Source organism: Cucurbita pepo, unplaced genomic scaffold (genome assembly GCF_057944985.1).
Source record: "Cucurbita pepo subsp. pepo isolate OVF unplaced genomic scaffold, ASM5794498v1 scafford_2, whole genome shotgun sequence".
Lineage (NCBI taxonomy): Eukaryota > Viridiplantae > Streptophyta > Magnoliopsida > Cucurbitales > Cucurbitaceae > Cucurbita > Cucurbita pepo.
This window is the reverse complement of record NW_028257907.1, coordinates 177,296-195,160: the sequence shown is the minus strand read 5'-3', so window position 1 is coordinate 195,160 and position 17,865 is coordinate 177,296. Positions and strand designations below refer to the sequence as shown.

At 36.5% G+C, this 17,865-nt stretch overlaps 1 non-coding gene across 1 annotated transcript; it reads left to right on the top strand.

Moving 5' to 3' along the window:
* The first annotated feature begins 8,810 nt into the window (after window positions 1-8,810).
* On the top strand, window positions 8,811-8,882 carry TRNAP-UGG (transfer RNA proline (anticodon UGG)). Its single transcript has one exon. It is a non-coding gene; the product is annotated as a tRNA-Pro (tRNA).
* Window positions 8,883-17,865: the final 8,983 nt, after the last annotated feature.

Here is a 17,865-nt window from a genome sequence, read left to right as displayed (position 1 = left end):
TTTACACACTCCATGTTTATCATTTTTTTTCAAGTAACTAAGAGTTGGTCGTGGATGACTGGACTTTGGAGTGTGGGCCATGTACTAACTTCTATTTTTAATCTAGTATTTTTTGTTCTTCTTTTGAGTCTGCTTCTTATTTTGTGTTTGTAAGGAATATGTATATGTAACACCCAAAAAATGAAGAAAATTAGCTCCCATAAGAATAATCCACTTATGAAAGACCCAAAGGATAGAAAGGAAAAAAATCAAAGGATTAAGCAAGAACAAAGGACTTAGTTAAGTCACTCGTGTACCACCCTTTTGAAAAGGATGGGAAAGGAAAAAGTAAATCAAAAGGGCAAAAAAGTCATTTTATCAATTATCAAGAATCTTTCTGGATTTGTAATTCCTTATCTAGAAGGAATATCAAGATTAAAAAAAAGCTAAAAATGATCAAAAAGCGATGAATACAGGGACAGAGACTTTTAGTGCATAAGCACCGGGGAATGCTTAAATGCTTTCAAACAAACTTGCTGGACCTGCTCTTTTCAATATCAATATTCGATGTGCAGAACCAAAGACGATATTCTCTCGGCAGCTTCTCTTTCTTTTCTCTTTCTCCGACTATCGATTCCTTCTTGATCTTGATCTGATCCGAAACTCTCGATGAATGAAAGAGTAGGAAGCCCCTATTAAATAAAAGAGCTAATTCTTTCTTCCGCTAAATTAGGTAGGCGGGAATCAAATGAATTTCATAATGGTGTGAATTTTGGAATTATTATAGTCACAGAACAGGAATGACTATAAGGAGAGAGAAGGAGTATAGAAAGTCAATCAGTGCAGTATAAGCTCAGTATAAGCAGGATGGTAGTAGATCCATAATCAAAAAAGTGTTTGTGAGATTGTTACAGAAGAAATGAAACAAAAGATACGGGAGAGCTAGGACAGTTATTGTATGAGGTCTACCCAATGCTAGATGCAGACAGACAGAGGCGCATAATAGATCGATATGAACTGAGCTGTCCCGTAATCAAACCTGTTGTTGCTGATACTTTCTTCTCGGTTCCTTCTTCCATAACCCGAGCTCGGAGAAGGAAGAGATAAGAGTGCTGCCCTATGGAGAATGTTGTCAGAAATCCATAATAGAGTCCGACCACAACCGACCGAATTGATTATCTTCATGCAGTAGAAAAATTATAATTTTTTGAGAAAAATAATAATAAAATATTTGGAAAGTGGCAAATTACCAAAATACCCCTAGAAGAATGGATAATTACAGAAATGCCACTATAATTAGAATCAGAGCATCTACTGTGACCATCCGAGCAAAATCCTTCGAACTCAAATTTCAACCATCGGATCTCCTCCAAACTTTGCTATGATCTAGAACGAACACGCACGGATCATCACATCCAACGACTAGTATTCAAAGCCATGGTCAGTAAGGATATGATCGGAGTTGATATCTCCGAAAAATTATCCAGAAAGTTTGATCTCTAAATAACAAAGATTCTGGAGCTCTCAATGTCGATTTAAGCTACTTCTATAAAGTCTTAAGTAGGAGCAACAATACGGAATAAGAATCGAGAAAGGTCGATCCCCCAATCGAAGGCAATAAGCGTTTAGATTGTGGGTCTCCTACTCTCAGGTTTCTTCCAAATTCGAGAGCAATCCTCCACCATTTCTCTTCAAACTTCTACATAACGAAGAATCTGGAGCTCTCACTGTCGGTTTAAGCTCCTCCTATAAAGTCTGAGTAGGAGCAACAATACGGAATAAGAATCGAGAAAGGTCGATCCCCCAATCGAAGACAATAAACGTTTAGATTATGGGTCTCCTACTCTCAGATTTCTTCCAAATTCGAGAGCAATCCTCTACCATTTCTCTTTAAACTTATTCCTACCGTTTCTCAACAAGATTACCCACAAGTTCTATGAAAGAATAGAGTGCTGAAAGTGCCTAGAAACCATTCCCCCAATTCAATCAGCCATTGAAGAACTTCAAGAAAAACTTGAAAATCCAATCCGAGGATACATGATGATTCGTCGAGCAAGAATGATTCCAATCAGTTTCCGCACCTACAAGTAATGCTTCCATAGAAGACCATGAAGAAAAATAACCTCGAGAGCGTGTCAATTGAAGGAAATAGGTTTCAAAATTAAATTGGGGATAAGAGTCGAATTCCTATCTACGATCTCTTTTCCTTCAAATTAAGGATTCCTCTAACTTCAGAGGAAGAAGTTGAGTAAACTTGAGGAAGGAATCGAGAGATGAAACATCGTAGAACAAGCTACCCAAGAGATCAAAAATTTTGTGTTTTGAGTGAGTTGCATACCGAGAACGATTTTTGGAAATTAAGGTCTTACACTCAAAGACGTTCCTCCAAACCAATTCCTTTAGCTTGAAGAAAGGATATGGAAGAGGTTCAATGAAGAAATAGGGCCTTGAAACCCCTAGAATCGGCTACCCAATAAGAAATCCTTTGTTTTATCTCCAGCGATAAATCAGATTTTGGATGAACTTTGGAACCGAATATCTTAGGCTACTATCCACGAGAAGGTATCAAATCAAATCCCTAGCCCTTCCTTGTAATACCCATCTTTAAGTTTCACGAAGAAATCGAGGAGAGAAATGCTGTAAATATGGCTGGACAGGCCGAGTTTTAGATGGCGGCGACGCAAAAAATGCACATCTTCTTCCTGTTCAAAGGAAGAAAACGATGATATGGCCAGTTCAAATAAACTGTCCAAGTCAACTCAAAATTTGACCTTTTCTCGGGTTTTCTCAATTTTAACCCCATTCCAGACCGATTCTCATAGAAAATCTTATGGTTTCAGAAACTAGAAACAATAAGGAGTATGTGGAAGGAAATTTGAAGTAAGTCAGATACTAAAAGCTCAAGAATGGACGTCCCAAACGTCGACGACGAGGCAAGTAGCCACCTTGGACTTTTTGTTAAGAAATAAGTAGAAATTGTTTGGATTTTCATATGAACCCTAAACCAAGTATGAATTAAGGATATATGAAAGAAAAACCCAAAGAACCGTGAGTTAAGACCCTGAACCGATCAAATAGCTCGAGATTTAAGTAACGTTAAAATAACCCACTATATGAGCTCCGCTGCATATCAAATTTTAATATTGAGCATATTATATTATGTTGAGGTTAGATATGAAATTTGGTGGTCATTGGATAAGGATAAGTAGGTAAACCAAGAAACGGTGCAAAATGACCATAATGCCCCTAAGGTAATTTACCTTCGGTTCATGACCTAGATGACCTTCAAATGCTATGAAATTCATCGGTAGATCTTATTTTATGAAATGTTATATGAATTCTTATCCCAAGAGGTTATATAAGGTAACGAAGTTTGGGAGTAATTGGAAAACTTTAGTTAGAGAAACCAAGATATGGGAGAAAATGCTCATCACGATCCATATGACCTTTGCCATGAAGCACGATGTACTATGTTTATAAGTTCCGTAGTCAATGTTGCCAATGTTTGCTGCACACAAAAAATGATAGGGATGTTAAATTTTTAAGTCGGTTTTGGAAAATATGGCGGATAAATTGGGTACCAAATTATTGTTTTCAACTTCATGTCATCCTCAGACTCATGAGCAAACTGAGGTAGTTAATAAAATATGAGCAGCATTGCTTAGGGCTATTATTTACAAGAATATTAAGTCATAAATTGGGTAACAAATTATTGTTTTCAACTACATGTCATCTTCAGATTAATGAGCAAACGAGGTGGTTAATAGAACACTAGGAGCATTGCTTAGGGCTATTATTTGTAAGAATATTAAGTCTTGGGACGAATGTTTGCCACTCATTGTTCTCTTTTTGAAGTTGCTTACGGATTTAATCCACTTACGCGTCTTGATTTGCTTTCTATTCATTCTAATATTTTTGTGAGTAAAGCAGTCACAAGTAAGGCAAATGGGATCAAAACATTGCATAAAGAGGGGAAGGAGACAATTGAGAAACAAAATTTCAATGTTGCTACAAGAATTAACAAAGGACGGAATGAAATCATTTTTCGAACTAGTAACTGGGTTTGGATACATTTTCGCAAGGAGTGATTCCAATCTCAAAGGAAGACAAAGTTACATCCAAGAGGGGATGACCCTTATCAAGTCCTTGAAAGAATTAATAACAATGCATATAAAATGACTTAAGGGGATCGAGATTAAATCTCAGCCACTAACTTCTTTTGTGGGAGACTATAAATACCCACAAATTATTATGTAAAAATCAGATTTATGAGGAATGAAATTGATCTCTCAAGTTGAGAAGTTTCCCTTCGAAATTCGAGCATCCCGTGTGAGCCATGCAGTCACGCTTTGACATTGTGTGGTTGAGTGAAATTCTCAACCTTCTACTTATTTTTGGGATTTCTTTTCTCCGTATTCATTGTAATTTATCGTGATACAAACAAGTTTATTCTTGTAGGGAATGTATTAAGCACATGGATTTATTAATTACGGTGAACTTTTGTATAAAACGAAGTAAATACAAATGGAGTAACATGAGACAGAAGTAAACATAGTAATAAAAAGAAACTACATAAACTTAAAGGAAGTTAATCCCATGTGAAGTTAACATGACAATAATAGATCCACTATATTGAGGTTGGATAAATTTCATATATTGAGGTTGGATAAATTTCATATATTGAGGTGCGGAAAACATATACACTATAAGGGTATTTGGTCTAGTGGTATGATTTTTTTTTTACAAATTAGGTGGAATGAACAAACAAAAATAATGAGTTTAAAATTACCAAACAAAATATCAATTTTCAAATGGAATGGAGAATAAGACCATTCGAAAAAAGAAAAGGACAAAAGAAAAATATTAAATACATTTTCAACTAATGCATTTAGTTGAGAGATATTATGGCCAATATAAGAAAAATATAGCATTAACTAATTTTCATGGACACATATGGATCCTTAACATACTAAAATGACTGTTATTATTGGTATCAAACCAATAACAATTCATATCTTGAATTAATTTTTATATCTATCAACATGTTTGCTACTTTTATCTAAAACTTGATCACGAGTTTTTCTTATTTGCATTTTAAAATTATGTATTTCTATTTCTAGAATTGAAACAAAAACATGTGGATAAATTTCAAATATTGAGGCGCATAAAAGATATGGACCAGCAACTAAAAATGATAGATCTACTACAAGGCATTTGGTCTAGTTGTATGTAAAATTATGTATTTCTATGGATATCATTTCTATTTCTAGAATTGAAACAAAAACATGTGGATAAATTTCAAATATTGAGGCGCATAAAAGATATGGACAAGCAACTAAAAATGTATGATTCTCTTCAAATCTTGGAAACTATGAGGATTCCTCTCCTTTCTTGACATAAAGACTTACTTTTTTGGGACTTGGACCATAGACAGTCATCTACTCTTACTCCTACTCCCTTCTCTAAGAATCAACATAGCATAATCATTCCATGAAGGCCGAGGTAGTCTTATAAAAGAAGATGAGGCTACCACTTTCTATTGCAGAATTTCTATGGGAATAGAGAATGAACCATATTCTTGGGAGACAAGATACACAAATTGTTCTATGATATTTTTTCTAGGAACTCTTTGTTATGTTGTCCGCTGAAGGTTTCAGGAAAGGGACACAGATTCTCTATTGCACTGATCTCACAATAGAAGTTTTACCTAGGTCATCTATCGTCACAACTCTTTTAAGGAAGATGCGCCCAAATAACCAGTGAACAATAACATTTAAAGAAGTTTCAGAGAGCGAGAAGAGGATTGTGATAGAAGTTGCCCTAGGTAAAACTTCTTTAAATGTCTTAGCCAATCATGACCTCATAATGAGGAGTCTCTTGGACAACAATAACATATGGACAACAAATGTCTTAGCCAATTGTGACGGTCATGATTGCTCAAGGCGTGTCGCCCAAATAATCGGTAAACAATAACATTGCACAAATAACCGCCTTGGACAACAAATCGTTTACAAGAATGGCTGAGACATGCAACATGCAACCACAGGCAACACGCCTTGGGCAATCATGACTATGACATCTGCCCCCACACAATTTATTGGATGAGGCTGACTTTAGGTCTCTCGATGCGCTTCCAGCTGATCTCATAATGAGGAGTCTCTTCCAACCTACTAGGTGCTGTTGAAATCACTTCTCGGTTTGTTGAGTCTTCATGTCTTCTCTGTTCGTGTCTTTCCTACTTTCTTCGCTTGAAACTTTTTTCTTATTTGTATGACGTCATACCACCTGCTTCTGCTTGATGCCTTTTGGGTCGAAATAATAACGTTTCAAGTTACTAACGTGGACAAAAAGGTTAGTCCGCATCCATAAGAGAAATTGGATTCTATATGATGTCTTCATAATCTTATGGATAACTTTAACTAGTCCATAGTATTTTCACACTAGTTTTTGGTTCTTGTTGCTTTGAACTCGAAGTTTATCTGAACTTAACTTATATGAACTCTTTATTTTTCTTGAAATTATTGTGGTTGACGCTTCCGACTGACCCTTCTCTTCATCCGTCTAGATGATATTTCTGTGTGAACAGGTGTTGCTTCAGTGGTTTGTTTCTGTCTCCCTTCTTCAGTATCTAACCTTGTTTTTGTCTCTTCTGGTGGGGATAAATCCATTATCTGACCTTGTTTTGCGTCGTGGTGTTCATGTAGTGGCAACAAGGTTTCTATTGAGGTTGGCTCACTCGAGCTCCCCTTTTTAATTACAACAGTAGCAGCAAGCGTAGATTCATCATGGCTATGATTCTTTCTCAACTGTAGTATCGACATCATTTTCAACCCTCTTGATTGATGGATGTTTTTCTGATGATCATCGGGTTAGACTCCATTACTACTAGACATTTTGCTAGGGGCATGTAAATGACTTTGTGTTTCAGCAGGACGTTCATTCCTGACACGACGTCGAAGTCATCCATTTAAACTATCACTAAACAATTTGCCTAGTCCAAGGCTCCAGCTTGATTAGAGTTCTCATTGTGACTCCTAAGACAGGTAAAGCTTCCAATTTGACGGCGTTCATCTTTCCTGTATCTTGATGCCAAAGGATGTTAAAATATTTTGCATCTGTCTCCATCATGAGTTGTGGGTGGCTCTAGAGTTGACAATGGTGTTCCTTACTACTTTGTGCTTTACCCAAACCTCGACATACATAATATATATATATTCATTTAACTATAACACATATGGTCCATGAAAGAATTGTAACTCTTATGCTCATTAATATTATAATGGCTACTACCTAAATTATAACCTAAAGTTGATAATTGATGTCCAATTAGCCAACCCTAAATTTGTAATCATTGTGGAGTGATTGAAATTACAATGGAAGTAGTTTAAACTCCTAGTACCTTAAAGGAAGTTGGTCTCTTCTAATAAAACACGAAGTTCTCTTTAATATCATTAATACAATTATGCTAGACATGAAACTACAACTGCGTTCAATTTAACTCCATTTTATTGTCATCTTGAACGACGTGTGAATATATATTCTTGAATTACCTTGATATTTCATATTAGTTAAGCTTTTTGCAAAATCACAATTAGACAACAACAAAGATGAACTTTGGTCTGTTTATTATTTTAAAGAAAATTTCTTTCTCCATCTTATTCCTAATAACTCTGCAACTAAATTCATATTATGTTAAGAAACAAATTTTTTACTCGCAAGAAGTAAAATATGCAACTTTAACTAAAATTTCATCTAAACAAATTTTATTGCCATACAACATAGATGACAATTATAGCCTTCAAACAAAAACTAGAGTAGTTGTGTTGAACGGGATAGAAACTCTAGTGATCATCCATAATATACAACCACTACCTAAATTATGACCTAAAAATTTGAAAACATAAGTTGTAGTTGAAAATTACATAAAACAATCCCCTAAATCAAAGAACTCGTGTCTAATTAGTAAACCCTAAAGATAGTAGCTAACATAGAGTAATTGAAGCTCCACATGATGTAATTTAAAGTTCCAGTTACTTAACTAAAGTTTATCTCGTCTTTAATGAAGCATGAGTTGCACTTAAGTTCATGAAATATTTATAGACTCCAACTCTTAGTACTATTAATGCAATTATATTTCATATGAGTTTGTCATAAATCAAACTATGGTACATTCAATACAACTTCATTTTCTTGTCATACGAAGCAAAATAGAAGAATTAAATCAAACAAACTGACGAACTGAGCCGAATAAATCCAACCCAACCCAAACTGATTAGTTTGATTCATTTGTTGGGTTGTAGTTTATTCGATAACACTTGCATATTAGAACAATTCAACATTACATGCCTTACTTACAAGTAAAATACTAGACCATCAACTTTTTGTTTTATAGTCCAACAACCGCTCAAGAAAATAGATTTCAAACTTGAGAGAAAAAAATATATTGAGTAGGAGTTAAAAATGTTGCATTTTTTTTTAGAAAGGGCATTTGGTCTAGTTGTATGATTCTCGCTTAGGGTGCGAGAGGTCTCGAGTTCAATTCTCGAAATGCCCCTATGTTCATTTCTCAAAAGATGAGCCTTAGAGAAAGAGAATGCTCTTATTAATATCATTTACTTGTGTACTCCACGATATATGTTTATAGTCCATAATAGGGGCATTTGGTCTAGTGGTATGATTCTTACTTTGGGTGCAAGAGGTCTCGAGTTTGATTCTCGGAATGCCCCTCCAAAAGATAAAAATGACAATTTTGAAAGAAAAAAAAACAAAATGAAATAAAAAATAGTCATCAATGGGGCCTAACCCAAAGGAATGCTTATAGTCCATAATAGGGGCATTTGGTCTAGTGGTATGATTCTTGCTTTGGGTGCAAGAGGTCTCGAGTTCGATTCTCGGAATGCCCCTCCAAAAGATAAAAATGACAATTTTGACAGAAAAAAAAAACAAAATGAAATAAAAATAGTATAGTCATCAATGGGGCCTAACCCAAAGGAATGCGTGGCAATGAACAACTTCAACTTATATAAATTTCATATATTGAGGCACGGAAAATATATAGACTAGCAACTAAGAATTATAAATTTGCTATAAAGGCATGTGGTCTAAGTGGTATGATTATCCTTTTGGGTGTGAGAGGTCTCAAGTTCGATTCTCAAAATGCCCCCAACAATATTATATCAAAATGAATTATGCAAGATAATATGATTTAAAATGTGGTTTTTAAACATTGAACCAAGAAGATCGTCTCGAGCCGGACTTCGAAAAGAGCATTACACAAATTGTTCTATTATTGTATTCTTTCTTTCTAGAACTTTTGAGTCAAATAGGTCATCTGTTGTCACAATCCTTCATCTGTTGTCTAGGAACTTTTCAGTCAAATAGGTCATCTATCTGTTGTCACAATTCTTTCTTTTTAGGAACGGAACTTTTCAGTCAAATAGGTCATCTGTTGTCACAATCCTTTCTTTCTAGGAACAGAACTTTTCAGTCAAATAGGTCATCTGTTGTCTAGGAACTTTTCAGTCAAATAGGTCATCTGTTGTCACAATCCTTCATCTGTTGTCTAGGAACTTTTCAGTCAAATAGGTCATCTGTTGTCACAATCCTTCATCTGTTGTCTAGGAACTTTTCAGTCAAATAGGTCATCTGTTGTCACAATCCTTCATCTGTTGTCTAGGAACTTTTCAGTCAAATAGGTCATCTGTTGTCACAATCCTTTCTTTCTAGGAATGGAACTTTTCAGTCAAATAGGTCATCTGTTGTCACAATCCTTTCTTTTTAGGAACGGAACTTTTCAGTCAAATAGGTCATCTGTTGTCACAATCCTTTCTTTCTAGGAACGGAACTTTTCAGTCAAATAGGTCATCTGTTGTCTAGGAATTTTTCAGTCAAATAGGTCATCTGTTGTCTAGGAACTTTTCAGTCAAATAGGCCATCTGTTGTCACAATCCTTTCTTTCTAGGAACTTTTCAGTCAAATAGGTCATCTATTGTCACAATCCTTTCTTTTTAGGAACTTTTCCGTCAAATAGGTCATCTATTGTCACAATCCTTTCTTTCTAGGAACTTTTCAGTCCAATAGGTCATCTGTTGTCACAATCCTTTGTTCTATTGTATTCTTTCTAGGAACTTTTCAGTCAAATAGGTTGTCTGTTGTCACAATCCTTTGTTATATTGTATTCTTTCTAGGAACTTTTCAGTCAAATAGGTCATCTGTTGTTACAATCCTTTATTCTATTGTATTCTTTCTAGGAACTTTTCAATCAAATAGGCATCTGTTGTGTACTCCACGATATATGTTTAAACCCCTTACCTTATCAGTCATCAGGCAGGTTTTTGGTATCATATATCGAGATAATTATTATGAAAAAGCTATTCCACTAGTGTGACTTAGATACCCTTTCTTTGTGGTATCGGTCATGCTATTTGAATAGCCTGAAGTCATCATAGCCTCTCCACCGGTTCCGAAGACTCCTTCGGCATCAATGTGCTCCAATGAAAGAGATCAGACCCTTTCCTGAACTAGAACCGAGCACAAAATGCCTAGGAGAAAGTCGAAAGCGAGCTCTTTTCGCGTATACGCAATCTCAAAACCCAATTAGCTCAAGGACTGTCTCCTCAACCCTGGCAAGTATGAGTGCTTGGTAAGAGAGAATGTCGAATGAAAAAGACATTCGATTACGGCAACATTCGCAATTACCAAACTGCACTAAACCTAGTAGAGATCTTCGACCTAACAATAATGCAACTTAAAGCCCATTTAATCAATCCGCTTTGTACCTTATTGTTGACCGAATCGGATGCACGCCAGGCCTAAATTCTCTCTCAGTCACCTGGAGACGAAAGGAAGATCAGATTCGAAGTTTACGAATCGAAGAAAAAGTGGATCTGAGTTCTACATGCTTTCATTTTCAAAAGCTTCGCTTGCCTGCAGTACTTTATTTAGGATGTGCAACAATACGGTCATCTCTCAGCCGTGTACAAAGAATTCCTTGATCATTTCCTTGGCGGATAACACAAATGAAATCGCTTCCCTGACCACCCATCTTATGAGTCCATTCTTGTCTTGTTGGTTTGTTGTACTATTCTATACCTCTCTCGATTGGTAGAAAGACGTTCGGGAGCTGGGAGGGCCTATCGTGAGGGAACATTCCATTTCACGGTAGACAAAGGTAAAGCGGGAGCTGCATATGTCCACTGTGATCAAGGCAGAGCGACTCCATCTTTAAAAGATGTTGGTTTTATCGAAACTGTTAGATCCGCTTTCGTTAAAGAAAAAATAGGAGCTCTTGGTTTGGCCGATGTCGATTCGTATGGCAATGCGGACTCGACTCATGATGAGGATTCTGCTTTTCATACTGCTGTTATGAGCCGAAAGAGCTGGTAAGCTATCTCGCTAAACGAAAGGAAAAAGCACGTACGCGTTGACCTTGTTACAAGAGGTGGGGGCCAACCAAAGAAGGTCAGTCGGACTAGGTTAGGACCCTTGATCCGGTTCAGCTATGTTCTTCCATGCGAGAATGTATGCGTATCGGTATCCTCTTTAGGACCGGTTGCTTCCTCTTTTTGTTTATACGTTTGGAGAAACCTGCTAAGCCCGCCTTTCTTATCAGGTGTGATTCAATCTTTCAGCTCAAACATTCCTATCGTCCGACGGAAAAGGTAGGAGTACGACTACCTTTTCCTTTTCTTTCCCGAGCCAAGGGATCATTCAGTTTCTACCAAAAAGTTCACTATCTATTAGTTGCCATAATCGAATGTATTTCTCATTTCACGTTTGCTCCTCCAAGAGTTTCCTGGTCCGTAGTAGACGAAACCTTGGACTTCTATCAAACTTATAGCATTTCCTGGTGAGCTCGCTGTTGAGGGTTGGCCTTACAGGAGATCGAGCAGCCTTTCTTTCCCTACCTGGTATGCTTTCCCGCTTATTGTGCAACTAGCCAACTAGCCAAAGAGAGAGGGAGAGGGATCATGTCAATCAATTTGTATGTGCATTTTGTCAGTCCTGTACTTGCCTGCTTAGCTTTCTTAGTCAACATCTCCGGTTTCTCCCGAACCAAGAGGTCCTGCTTATCCATACCCAAAAGTCACACTTTCAGCCGAAAGACTGATTTTTTTCATAAAGTCGGTTCATAGATCAAGAAAGAATAAAGCTGCTTACAGGGACAGTTATGCGATACGTCTTTTCATACTCGCCTTTTCTTTAACCCTACTATCAACCTAGCCATTCTCGCTTGTTGCTTTAAGCGGTCTCCCCACTGTAGATTACTCGGATTGGTTCTCGCATCCCTATGCCAAAAAGGATGGGCGAGTTTGGTTTGAATGTTCATCGATTGGGTGGATCCATATGCTCCGGGGGGGGGGGGGGGGGTCAGACAAGGTGTAGCGCAGTCTAGTCAGCGCATCTGTTTTGGGTATGTTGTCCGCTAAAGGTTTTAGGAAAGGGGGTACAAATTTTCTACATAGGTCATCTGTGGTCACAATTCTTTTAAAGAAGATGCTCCCAAATAATCGATGAACAATAGCCTTTAAAGAAGTTTCAGAGAGCAAGAAGAAGCAGAAAAGAGAATAGGAGTGAGTCGTGCAAGGAAGAAGGAACTAGTAGGTTTAATTTGGGTTCGTTTGAACTAAAAAAAGAACAAAAGTTTTTCAAATGAACTCAAATTTAAGACTCACTAGCCCAAAGTCCATATGTGGTAAAAAAAAAAAAACCTTCCGTTGCCCAACCCTTATTCGCAGTCTGCATCGAACCATTTCTTTTTCAACCTACACGTATGCTCCAGGCCAAACTCACGTAACTAGTCAGAAGATGCGGCCCACAACTAAACGGAAGACAAGTGTCACAATCGCACTCTTGCAGTAGTGAGACAATGATTATGTGACATTTGTTCTAATCCAATGAACAAGTCAACCATGCAAAATTTAGACTAAATGAACAATAGCAGTGTATGCTCGAATCACATTTAGAAGAAATAGTTTAGAAAACTTGAGCGAGGAAATACATTAAAAACAATTTCAAATAAAGCAATGTTATAAACTAAAAGTGAAGAAACAACAACTGGTCACGTTCTCCTATTAGTACATTTTGGGACATTTTAGTCCTGATGGGTGTAGATATGATTTTGAGGACTAATCATACACCCCGTATTGGCACAACAATAATAGTAAAGGCCTATCTAAGATGAAAGCAAGTAAAACGTGTTTGGAATGAGCATGCCACCATGAACCACAAATCGTTTACAGGAATAGCTGAGACATCTAACATGCAGCCACAGGCAACATGCCTCGGCCAATCATGACCGCGACATCTGCCCTTTAGGTCAATATCTCTATCAACCGGCTCTTCATAAACTCAATGTTGTAGGATGAGGCTGACTTTAGGTCTCGCGACGCGCTTCTAGTTGATCTCAGTATTGAGGAGTCTTTTCCAACCTACTAGGAGCTATTGAAAATCACTTCTCGGTTTGTTAACTCTTCAAGTCTTCTCTGTTGGTGTATTTCCTACTTTTTTTCGCTTGAAACAATTTCTTCTTTGCATGACGTCATACCACCTGCTTTTACTTGATGTTTTCTTGGTCCAAATAATAACATTTCAAGTTACTTACGTGGACAACAGGGTTAGTCTGTATCCATAGGAGCAATTGGATCCTATATGATGTCTTCCTAATCTTGTGGATAACTTCGACTAGTCCATAGAATTTTCGCACCAGTCTTTGGTTCTTGTTTCTTTGAACTCAAAGTTGATCTAACCTTAACTTATCATAACTCTCTATTTGCTTTGAAATTATTGTGGTCGACCCTTCTCTTCATCCGTAGAGGTGTTGGCTTGGTGTCTTTGCCAAGCATTTGAGTGATCAGTGACAAGTGCCTTTGGAGGTCAAATAAACCCGACTGTGAACATGCCATTTTTCTATTTGTAGAATTCAACTAGCTCAGGCTGAGCCGCATGACATCTATTTGTGGTACGCGACATAAAACTAATCTTGTGATTTATCTCTCTTGGTGGGGTTAAAACCCAATATCTGACCTTCTTGTTTTGGGTCGTGGTATTCATGTAGTGGCAAAAAAAATTTTGTTGAGGTTGGCACACTTGAGCTCCCCCTTTTCAAATACAACAATGGCAGCAAGTGTAGATTCATCATGCCTAAGATTCTTTCTCAATTGTACTATCGTCATCATTTTCACCCCTCTTAGTTGATGGATGTTTGTCTGAATGATCGTTGGGTTAGACTCCGTTACTACTATGCATTTTGCTAGGGGCATGTAAATGATTTTGTGTTCTAGCAGGATGTCAATCCCTGACTATTTGGGCTCTAGAATGTTGGATATGAAGGCTGACTATTTATAGTAAAAATCTGATAGAGATATATATACTAAATAATTATATATAGTAGGTGGCTACATATAGTGAAGTTATATATAATAAACTGAAATCATATGTATACCCATTAGTCAGTGCTTCCTAAATGTACATTTCTCATTCTCCATATCCTCTCTTTGCATACCTGAAGTCATTAATACAAAACCATTAGTCAATATTTCTTCTTACATATTCTCTATCATGTTTTTTGTGTTCATTTAGATCAAGTGTGTGCGTTGTTGTCTTATTCTAATAACTGGTATCAGAGCGAGGAGAGATTCACCACGATCTGTGAATATAGAAAGTTCAAAGACTGGAATTGAAAAGTTTGATGGATTCGATATCAGTTTCTAGAAGATGCAGATTGAAGATTATCAATACGAGAAAGATATTCAGGAACCCATTTTGGGGGTGATGCTGGATACCATGACCACGGAGGAGTGGAAGCTCAAGGATTGTCACGCCGTAGGGTTAATCTGGTTGACACTGCCAAGGAACCAAAGAAAGTGCGATTGGAAATGGTCCATACAGACGTTTAGAGACCGTCTCCAGTTTCTTCGTTTCTGCTACAAAAATTTCATGGATTAGAGGTCTCGCACTGTGCAACGACAACTCTCTGTTTTCCTAAGGCTAGTCAAATATCTCATGACCACTCTTTTCCTCCTCACCATATCTAGACACTATAACATTGATCCAGTATTGTCTTATATAGTTAACGTTCACTCTTTAACGTCCAAGGACATTTTATAACTACCACGAAAATCATAACATACAATAAATTGATACAAGTTTTACAATATATCATATACTACAAAATAGGGTTAGACTGCTTACTTGGTCACGGAGAGACGTGTCATCGAGCTGAGTCATAGAGATATATGACTCTTTATCCTAAGAAAAAATCTATATAATTTAAAATCTAGCTGCTCTGATACCAATCAGTCACAACCCAAATTTCAAGGGTTCAAAACTCAAATAGAAACTAAAATTGAGAGTGAAAACAAATAAAAATAAAAGTAAATTAATATAAAATAAGAAAATGTTGTAAAATTAAAATGAGATTGAGAAAAAAACACAACATTAAATATAAAATTAAATTAAATTATAAGACGGTGTTGTTCAAATTTATCCAAACAAAAAAAAAAGTGTTTCGGATACAATTAAAAAAAAAAGTACAAAAAAACTCAAACGCAAAGACAGACTAACGCTACATACAACCCCATCTGTGAGTGCACAACCTTTGAAGGCTCCCTCATCTCAACGATAAGTTCTATTACGAACCCATCCAAAATAATCACACCTTGTTTATTTGATAACCCTTGTATATTATAACAATTCAACTTTTCGTTTTATAGCCCTCCAACTACTAAGAGGAAAATATATTTGAGTAGAAGCTAAAAATATTGGGTGTTCACGAAAAGTCATTTGGTTTAGTGGTATGATTCTCACTTGGGGTGCAAGAGGTTTTGAGTTCAATTCTTGAAATGCCCCTATGTCTAAGTCTTTTCTTATCTAAGGACTTCATATTCGAATTTTATACTTGCCATCATGCTCTTAATACTCATAGTCTTTCTTAACATCCCATCCCAAGGCTTTATTCTCCAAGACAAATTCTACATCCGAGGACTTTTATACTCTACATCCGAGGACTTTTATACTTACCATCATGCTCTTAATACCCATCCCACCCAACAAATTCTACATCCGAGGACTTCACGTGTTTCCTGCAATACGACCTGAATACCTAGGCCTAAGGCTTCATACTTCACGTGTTTCCTGCAATACGACCTGAATACCTAGGCCTAAGGCTTCATACTTCACGTGTTTCCTGCAATACGACCTGAATACCTAGGCCTAAGGCTTCATACATACATTTCAAGTGGTATAACAAGGGCATTTGGTCTAGTGGTATGAAAGTTCGATTCTCAAAATGCCCCTTCAAGATTGTAGTGTGAAAGACATTTACCAAGTAAATAAATACATTAAAATAACACAAGTGACACATATGTAAACTATGTTATTAATATTTTATTTCTATTACATCTTTCCTTATTTATGAAACAATGAGCGGAGATATTTTTCATTTTTACTCTATTACATCTTTCCTTATTTATGAAATAATGAGCGGAGATATTTTTCATTTTCACAATTACTGATGACGGGAGGTTTAGGATTTTTTAATGTAAGAATCGTGGGAATGTAGCTCAGATGGTAGAGCGCCGCTTCCGATGCGGAAAGTACGAAGATCGATACCTTGCATCTCCAAATGAATCGATCACTAAAGTTATGAAATAATGAGTGGAGATATTTTTTCATTATCACTAAATATATTATTCCATCTTTCCTTATTTACGAAATAATGAGCGTAGATATTTTTTCATTTTTACAATTATTGTGACGGGAGGTTTAGGGTTTTCTGATGTAAGAATCGTGGGGATGTAGTTCAGACAGTAGAGCGCTCACTTCTGATGTGGAAAGTACGGGGTTGATACCTTGCATCTCCAAATGAATCGATCACTAAATATATGAGGTTTAGGGTTTTCTGATGTAAGAATCGTGGGGATGTAGTTCAGACAGTAGAGCGCTCACTTCTGATGTGGAAAGTACGGGGTTGATACCTTGCATCTCCAAATGAATCGATCACTAAATATATTATTTCTTTTCAATTTTTTCTTATTTACGACATAATGAGCATGGATAGTTTTTCATGTCACTATTATTGATGACGAGACGTTTAGGATTTTGTGACATAAGAATCGTGGGGATGTAGCTCAAATGGTAGACCGCTTGCTTTGCATGCGAGAGTTACGGGGATAGATACCACGCATCTAAAAAAAAAAACTATCTATTGTTAAATATATTATTGAAAATTATTTCTTTTCAATTTTTCCTTATTTGTGACAGGTTGAGTAGTGATATTTCTTCATTTTCACTATTATTGATGATGGAAAATTTAGGGTTTTGTGATGCAACAATTGTGGGGATGTAGCTTCACTTAGCATGCGAGAGGTACGACTTAGAATACGAGAGGTACGAGGATCGATACCTTGCATCTCCAAAAGAAACTATTTATTATTAATATTTTATTTCTATTCAATATTATCTTATTTATGACATAATATGCAGAGCTACTTTTTTATTTTCACAATTATTGATGAAGGGACGTTTAGGGTTTTCTGATGTAAGAATCGTAGGGATGTAGTTCAAATGGTAGAGCGTTCATTTCCCATGTGAAAAGTACAGGGATCAATACCTTGCATCTCCAATTGAATCGATTACTAAATATATTATTTCTTTTCAATTTTTTCTTATTTAGGACATAATGAGGCGGGATAGTTTTTCATTTTCACTATTACTGATGACGAGATGTTTAGGACTTTGTGACATAAGAATTGTGGGGATATAGCTTAGATGGTAGAGCACTCGCTTTGCTTGTGAGAGGTATGGGGATCGATACCCTGCATCTCTAGATTTTCTTCATTTTCACTATTATTGATGATGGGAATTTGAGGGTTTTATGATGCAAGA